General features: G+C 41.0%; 1 pseudogene; it reads right to left on the reverse strand.

Moving 5' to 3' along the window:
• Positions 1-1,427: 1,427 nt before the first annotated feature.
• On the reverse strand, positions 1,428-1,897 carry LOC144233290 (large ribosomal subunit protein eL27 pseudogene; annotated as a pseudogene).
• Positions 1,898-9,380: the final 7,483 nt, after the last annotated feature.

Consider the following 9,380-nt stretch of genomic DNA (forward strand, 5'->3'; position numbering starts at 1 on the left):
TCTGAATTTTTGTCATTCTAGGATGTAGCATGACTCTTGATCCCAGAACTGCCTTGAGTCCTAGAACTGCCTCCATGGAGTTATTACCTGGCTCTTTTTAGGCTTAGAGTTTTTCATCTATAAAATAGACATATTGAGTGTTTCTCTGGTTTTGTGTGTATGCATTAAATGAAATAATGTAAAGCTCTTAACATATAATAGGAACTTAATAAATATGTTTACTTGTTGCTGATATCATTTTTATTTTATCTGAGCCCCAGTGCAGACAGTCGACTATTTATTATGATGGGAGAATTGCTGTGCTATCATTACTAAAATGTTGTAATTTTACATTTGTCTTTTGTATGAATTAATAAGTGGCCTTAAAGAATCACTAGCATCTGAAGTGTCCCCCCTTTTTTCACTTGCTTTTGTATTTTCTATTCTTAACATGGATATGCATGTTATGTAGTTTTATTTATGGCCATCATCTATTTTTATTTAATTTTTTTAATGTTTATTTTTGAGAGAGAGACAAAGCACGAAATGGGGAAGAGGCAGAGAGAGATCATGACACAGAATCCAAAACAGGCTCCAGGCTCTGGGCTGTCAGCACAGAGCCTGACGTGAGCTCGAACTCATGAACTATGAGATCATCACCTGAACTGAAGTCAGACGCTTAACCGACTGAGCCACCCAGGTGTCCCCATCATCTATTTTTAAAATATTGAGTCACTTACATTTTTTAAAGTTTATTTATTTATTTAGAGAGAGAGAAAGAAAGAGAGAGAGAGAAAGAGAGAGCAGGAGCAGAGGAGGGGTGGTGGGAGAGAGAGAGAAAGAGAGAGAAACAACTTTAAGCAGGTTGCACACTCAGCATGGAGACTGACTTGGGGCTCAATCCCACAACCCTGGGATCATGACCTGAGCCGAAATCAAGAGTCAGTTGCTCTTGACTGAGCCACCCAGGAGCCTAACCACTCTCTTTTCATACTCATTTCATGAATTTACATCTTATACAGTTGAAGTCATAAAACAAACCTGTAATGAGCTTTGGGACTACACTCTACTGATTCTTGTTAGAATAAAATTTGAGAGCGGGTGAGGACGAGGTGGGAGCAGAAGTGCAAGGCTTGTCCAGGGGTGCCATGGACAGCAGGCAGATGCTTTCCAGACGGGATCCTGGGAAGTGCTGACTAATCTGGTGAGTCAGCTGTACACAGGTTGAGTACAGACTTCTGCATTTCTGGTTTTGGGCGTGCTACTTTAGAGTTACTGAAGCACCTTCAAATGGATTCTCCCACTTAATTTTCACAGTACTTTCATGAAATAGGCAAGGCAAGAAAGGGAGGTTCATAGAAGTTGAAATGTATGAATATGAGTAAATAATTTTTTTGAGGATGGATTGGGAATAAAGTTCTGATTTTTCAGAGTCACATACCAGATCTTTATTCTTCTCTATTGCCTCTTTTCATGCAATTCTTTTTATTTTTGATGACTGAAACAAAACATTTAAAACCACAGCTCTGGAAGAACCATTTGTTCTTGCTGGTCTTGTACCTCTCCTTGAATTTGACCTTGGCCTCTCGTCATGCCTTGCATTTAAGAGTGGGTCTCTGAAGACCTTGTTGAGAATGGTTTTGTCCAGGGTGATATCCACAGAGTACCTTGTGGGTATGAGGTGATTGTAGTTATAAACTTTCACAAAAGGCTTGATCTCTGACCTTTTGGCAGTTTTCTTCTTGCCCATGGTAGCTGTCACTTTGCGGGGATAGCCGTTAATTCCAGCCACCAGGAACATGGCTCTTGGGATGGTCTGAGGTACGATCATCATGTTCTTCATGATGACCATCTTGTGTCCAGAGTAGCGTCTGGCCAGGACCAGCACCATCTTCCTGAGTTTCATGAGTTTGTCCATCTTGACACCAGCCTCTTTTCATGCAGTTTTGAAAGTAATGATGGGACTCTGGCTTTAGATAATTACCATTTTCTTACAGCATTATGTTGATGCTACAGAGTATATCAGTAATAGTAACATACCACATATCTCAGCGTTAAATAATAATTACCTTTAGCAACCTAGATAAAAGCAAATATACAGGCAAACAAAATCCCTATGGACCAGTGCTGCCCAATAAAATTATAAGATGAGCCCAATATGTAATTTTAAAGTTTCTAGTAGCCACATTAAAAAGGTATAAGGGAACAAATGAAATTGATTTTATAATATATTTTCTTTAATCCAAGATGTACAAAATATCATTCAACATATAATCAGTTTAAAAATTACTAATGAGATATTTTATATTCTTCCATTTTTTAAAATGTTTATTTTGAGAGAGGAGAGAGAGAGAGCAAGGAGGCAAAGGGCAGAGAGAGAGGGAGAGAGAGAATCCCAAGCAAGCTCCATGATGTCAGCACAGAGCCCAATACGGGGCTTGGAACCATGGACTGTGAAATCATGACCTGAGCTGAAACCAAGAGTTGGCCCTTTAGCTGCCTGAGCCAGCCAGTTGCCTCTCACATTTTTCTTTTTATTTTTTATTTATTTTTAAAGTTTTAAAATGTTTATTTATTTTTGAGAGAGATAGTGAGTGAGTAAGTAGGTGAGGGAGAGAGAAGAGGGAGACACAGGGCTCCAGGCTCTGAGCTGTCAGCACAGAGCCTGAGGGGGGACTCAAACCCATGAACTGTGAGATCATGACCTGAGCCTAAGTCAGACACTTAACTGACTGAGTCACCCAAGTGCCCCCTCACATTCTTTTTAAACTAATAGCACAGCTCAATTTAGACTTGCCACATTTCAGGTGTTCAATAGGCATATACATGAGCAGCACATCTGGAAACTTTGAGGAAAATGTAACAAATGCAGGAATGGAAGCACTTTGACATCAAAACTCCTAATACTGTGGGGGCACTTTAATTTAGTGAGATTTCAATGGGTCATAATAATTGTCCCAAGTAATTAAAAATGAGATTAAATGATTTACATTGTACTGTGATTAACAGGGCAGGGTTCTGTGTGAAATACATCTTTTTAGAAAAGTCCATCAAATTGTTTTTTTTTTTTAAACTTAAATTTTAGTCAGTTAATATACAGTAGAGTATTTCAGGTTTCAGGAGTAGAATTCAGTGATTCATCACTTACATACAACACCCAGTACTCATCAGAACAAGTGCCCTCCTTAATGCCCTTCACCTATCTAGCCCATTCCCCACCCATCTTCCTCTATCAACCCTCAGTTTGTTCTCTATCCTTAAAGTCTCATCTGGTTTGTTTCCCTCTCTTGTCTTCTCCTGTCCCTTCCCAGATGTTAATCAAAATGTTTTGTTTCTTAACATCCACATATGAGTAAAATCCTATGGTACATCAAATTATTTTTTGACAAACAAACAAACAAACAAACAAAAAACAGTTTGACATATGCCCCAGCAGTTGTACTCCTGTACATTTGTTCCAGAGATATGAAAACTTATGTCTACACAAAGTTGGAAATAATCCAAATGTCCTTTAGTGGGTGAATGGTTAAACAAGCAGTGGTACGTCCATACCAGGAATATTGTTCAGCAGTAGAAGAAATGAATGATTGCTAGATCTATCAACGTGGAGGGATCTCAAGGGAATTATGCAGACTGAACAAAAACTAATCTCAAACAATACGTTTATATAACATTTTAAAAATAAAACGATAGGGATGAAGAACAGACTAATGGTTGCTAGGTGTCAGGGACTGCGTTGGGGGGGCCCTTGGCTGGGAGGACTGTGACTATAAAATGGTAACACGGGAGACCCTGTGGTGATGGAACAGTTTTGCATCGTGATTATGATGGTGGTTATGTAAATCTACATGTGGTAAACTGCACGGACCATACATGCACCACACAAATGAGTGCATGTAAAATAGGTAAAATCTGAGTAAGGCCTCTGGATGTATCAAAGTCAGTGTCCTGATTTTTCTGCTGTATTGTAGTTATGTAAGATGTTACACGGGGGGAAATTGGGGAGAGGGTACGTGAGACCTCTATGTACTATTTTTGCAACTTCCTCTGAATCTAAGATTATTTCAAATTTAAAAAAAGTTTGGTGTTTGAACAGTTGTTCTGTTATTTGGAAAGCCTCTTGCCTAGAATTCCTAGTGAGGAACCCTAGTGAAGCTGAATAAATAGAGATGAAGTACATAGACTTTTGTTCAGGACTGTCTTTTCTGTGGACTTGATGCTGGATTCATGTCAGTGCAGGGGGCATGGTTGTGGCCAGGCTGTACACTCTCTCCACGTGAGGAGGCACCCTGTGCTGATCACTTCCAAGGGCACTCTTGTTCTGACTGCCTCAAGGTCACTGCAGTGGACAGTGCTACCACTGAATGCTAATCCTAAATCACCCTGACCAGTTTCTAAACCTGCATGTCCCCTGAGGTGCCATTCTCCGGTTTGGCCCCACCTTAGGAATGCCAGAGACACAGCGTTTTGGCAGCCTGAACTCTCTCTTTACGTTTCCATATTAATGTGTCACTGGCTTTCAGCACTTGCTCCTCAGTAATGCGTTTAGTCCCTGGTGAGCATTCCATAGCCAGATGAACTTTAATCCCTGAATGTTCTGAAAGGGAGGGTTCTTTTTCCTCTTTTGAAGATTTTGCTCCCCTATAAGAAAAGTGCGTGATTTAATTAATGGATGAAAGAGAAGGGCCCAAACTGAGCCAGAAAGGAGTCAGCAGCCTTGCCACCCACCTGCAGACACACAGGAAGATAAAAGTAGCATCTGATAGGGAGGGGAAGGACGCAGGAGGGAGAGGGACAGGCTCTGCCACATTGGTAGCCCAGAGCTGGGAAGCCTGTGCTCCAGGACCAGCTCGGTCATTGACTAACTATGACCTTGAATCTCAGTTTTTGGGGGATTCTTTTATTTTTTTCCATCCTTTTAAGACAGAGATGAGAATATAGATCCTTCCTACCTCCTGATATGCATAGGTGACAGAATGAGGAAGGGGGCAGGTCCACTGCAAAGTCTAAGATGCCCTCCAGTGCAGCTATTGACAGTTGCTAGTAATGCATTATCTAGAATGAAACTACCAAGCCAAATTAAGAGAGAAAGATGGGGACATGCAGAACCTTGTTCTTGTTCCTTAAAAAAAAGCAAAAAGGTGCTCCTTGGTAAGTAGCCTGAGTTGTCTTACAGTGATGATAATAAAATTATAGTAGTGATTCTCTCTTCCTCCACGGGGCATTTTCTGGAGTATAAGATGCTCCATTAAAACACATGCTCCTTGTCTATATAAGTAAGGTAATTGTATTGCCCTTTGGAGATTTACAATGAATGTATTAATGGTTCTGCAAAGCCCTGCAACCAAGCAAACTGTTTGACCTTGTTTAGTCCAGTAATTCCTCATTTTGTTATCCATGGACTTCCCTGCTTCCTGCCCGCTGACTTTCTTTTAACTTTTACATACCTGGGTTAAATTCCCTGAAACTAGTATGTGGCTCAGCAAAGCTTTTTTATTTATTTATTTATTTATTAAAAAAATTTTTTTTTTAATGTTTTTTATTTATTTCTAGGAGAGAGAGAGAGAGAGAGACAGCATGAGCAGGGGAGGGTCAGAGAGAGAGGGAGTCACAGACTCTGAAAGAGGCTCCAGGCTCTGAGCTGGCAGTCAGCACCGAGCCCGACGCGGGGCTCGAACCCACGAACCGCGGGATCATGACCTGAGTGAAAGCCGGACGCTTAACCGACTAAGCCACCCGGGCGCCCCGTGGCTCAGCAAAGCTTTGAACTGAGTTCTTGGGGGTTTTGTTATCAGCTTGTATGTGTTTTTCATATGGTATAAATTTTGTGAATAATTTAATTTTTCTTTTTCTGTTGGCTTAAATGAAGCTCAGAGGAAATGTATGTTTCAGGGTTAGGATACTGTGGCCTTTCTATCTTTGTGCTGTGTTTCCGCCTGTTTTCTTTCCTTGTCTTGTTGATAGACTCATTGACTGACTTAAAAATACTTGTTATTGTGTTCACTGTAGCATAAGCCACGTGGAATTCTCTCTGGGTTGAGGTGGGGTATGGATATTGATAAAGAAACAAGAAACTAATACTAAAAAAATAATCTAAAAATGATACTAACAAGTCTTTAAAGAGGCACTATTATTTGTCAGACACTGTACTGGGTCCTTTTCATAAATGATTTCTTCTTCATTTGGTCAAGGTGTTCCTCCCTTTTATCCTAGGAAGTTTCAGATCTCAGGATTCCAATTTACATTCTCAGAACTTTACAACTAGGAGTGACTTTTGAGAGCATCCGACCTTAAGAAATAACCTTGAGGGAGGTGAAAGTCTAAACCATCCAGGACAGATGGTCTTCTGAGACTCACCATGGCAACTGCAGCTAATCTCTCCCCTTCTGCCACTTCTGGGAAAATTGCTTTAGGGAAATACTGTTTTAACTGGGACCGTGAAATCATTAATGATGGGCAAGCTGGGAGCTTGGGGGGGTTATGTTTGGAATATAAGGATTCAATGCCTGTCTCTTGGGGGTGGGGGGAGCAGCAGCTGTGTGCTGGGATTATCTAGGACATTTCTGCCTGATGAGAGAGTAGGGCGATATCTTCCTCCACCCAACTGGGCTTACTTAGCAGGGCTGTCTCACGTGATGAGCTGGTGCCTGCATCGGCCTCTAGTAACCCTGCCTTTACCTATCCCAACATTTCATCTAAGATCTGTCCTGAGTCAGCTGATGTCACTCTTCCCCATCCAGAGCCATTTGTGGCTGTCCCCAGCTTCAGAGAGCTTTCCCTCACCTGGCACTGGGCTTTGCATTCCTCACTGCATCATCTTTCCATATGTATGTGCTCTCTTGTCTCCTGACTATGCTGGGCACTCCTGAGGGCAGGAATGATGCCATATCCACAGTTGCTTCCCAAGTCCCAGTTCAGTAGTGGGCACATATTGGTCCTGGGGGGAGTAGTTACTGTTCCTGCTGATTGGCATCAACAAACGTTTGCTCAACATCAATAGGGTACAGAGCTATGGGCCGGTCTCTGGTGATACAAAGGTGCTTGCACACTTTTCAGTTTGTACTAATAACTCTTAGCTCCTTGAGAGGAAGGACTAGGACTTATTCATCTCTATCCTTAATGCCCAGCATAGTGCCCTGCATCTAGAAGCCTGGCTATGTTTTCTTCCCAATGTTTATTGTTCTCCTCTCCTTCCCGTCCTCCTCCTCATCCCTCTCTTCTTCCTCCTCTCCTCCATTTCCTTCTTCTTCTTTTATAGTAATAGGGGCTTTCACTGGGCACATTTCCCAGCCTTTCTTGTAACTGAATATGGTCATATGACCAAGGTTCTGGCTAAAGGGATGTGAACAGAGGAAATGTATTTAATTGCCAAGTTCCATTCTTAGAAGGAAAGGAGTGGGCCATCTCTTTCCCTTTTTTCTCCTTCTTGTGAGCCAACTTCAACTATATGAATAAAGGTAACACTTTCAGAATGGCAGAGCAATGAGATGGAAGAGTTCTGGGTCCTCATCACCACTGAGCTGTCATGTTAGGCCTGGACTGAATATCTGCACTTTTTATCTGGAAGAGAATGTAGATGTGAGAGACAAATAAATTTGTATCTTGATTAAGCTTGTTTTGTAACTTTGGGTTTCTTATTACACCAGCCTAGTTTGTATTCTAATTAATTCACTAATTAGTAGTATTCTAATTACTAATTAATCAGTAGTATTCTGATTAATCCAATAATTCCCTTTTTAGTAAATATCTGTTGAATGAATGAATGAATATCTGCCTTGCCCTATTGTCTTACAGTTGTAGCAGCAGACAGTGCACACATTTATATTGGGAAAAAAAAGTCTTCCAAGTAACTTTCATCTACATTTCACTGGCCAGAACTATGTCAGATGTGTCTCTTTAGCTGCAGATGAGGCTGTGAATTTGAATTTCATTTTCTAGTCTCTGTAGTTGAAGAGGTAAAGGCAGCAGGAAAGGGGAGAAATGAGTGAATCAATCTATAGTACCTATGAGCCACAAGATTAGCTTCGGCTTATATTTTTTAGAATTACAGGGCTTTACTTTTTTTTTTTTTAATTAAAAAAAGACTGTAAGCCACCTAGTTTGAGTATCACTAAGAAGAGATACAGTTTTTATCTCAGATGAACTGGATTCTGGAAAGATAAGAGATCTTCAAAAGAATATAGGTAATTATCAGTAGGGACCCTGGGGCTAGATGTAGTCATCTTGTCATACAACTTGATTCATGGCCACCTGGAACTGACTACAAAGGGATATTGATGCTGAGGCCACCTGCTACATTCAGCATCTTAAATACTTCTTTGGGGCCATAGCCAGTCCAAGGAAAGGTATGGCCCTCCCAGAGTCTTCAGGTGAGCTGGAAAGGTAGTATCGGGGCAGTCAGAAACATTCAGCTGATACTAATAAGCACTTCTGTGCGGCAGCCTAGCTGGGTACTGGGAATTTAGAAATAAGCTCTGCCATTAAGAGGGAGATGGAGAGGCAAACTCATGAGTACTCTACAGCGGATGAATGCCATATAGAGTGTCTATAATAAGTATCGGGAGCAAGGGAAAAACAAGACAAAAAGTCTTCCGGAAAGAATAGCAGGAGGTGCCTGGAGCTGAAATGTTTTTATTTCAGTGCAGAAGAGACTCCAACACTCAGATACCTGGTTTGCTTCCAAATTGTGTTTGAATTAGTATCTTGTGTGGCATATATGCATTGTGGGGAATGGGAGGTTCAAAGAAGTCTAGAATTGAGGCCCTGTCCTCCATGTTGAGGGCAGACACTCCAGAAAACCTCAGTCCACGTCCAGTGTGATGCCTGAGCAGGGGGGGCTGCCGAAGGGCCAAGTTTCATCAAATGGGGTTTTCTCCTTCGGATTAAAGAAAGAAAGTTGTTTGTGAGCATATGTCACTTTAGGTGGTGGATATAAAAACCTGAAAATATCTGTGTAAGAAAATGTTGATAAACTAATCATCTGCCATTCTTTTCCAAAGCCAAGAATACATTGGACATTTAACTTTTTAGATTTTGGATTTTCTTAAAGCAAGGCCTATGAGAGGTTCAAAGAAGGTGCCGTGGGAGACTGACAAAGGAGGTACACAGAGTTCAATTCTTGTTAGCTCATCTTGCCAGAGGAAAGTTCATAAAACAAACAAAAAACTCATCAGTTCTTTAACTCACCAACCCTTGGATTCCAATGTTACAAACAGGTTAGATGCAGGCAGCTTGCCCAGGTTCAGTGGAGTTTAAAGGTCAGGTGTTCGTGTAGGAGGAGAAGAAACATACAAAATGTATTTAGGAAAAATATATTCAGTTAAGAAAAGAGAAACCCATTTTGAGAATTTAGTGCATATGTTCATTTTATAGGTGTGTTGGGAAATTATCAGCAGGTCAGT

This window comes from Crocuta crocuta, unplaced genomic scaffold, assembly GCF_008692635.1.
Source record: "Crocuta crocuta isolate KB4526 unplaced genomic scaffold, BGI_CrCroc_1.0 scaffold155, whole genome shotgun sequence".
Taxonomy (NCBI): Eukaryota; Metazoa; Chordata; class Mammalia; order Carnivora; family Hyaenidae; genus Crocuta; species Crocuta crocuta.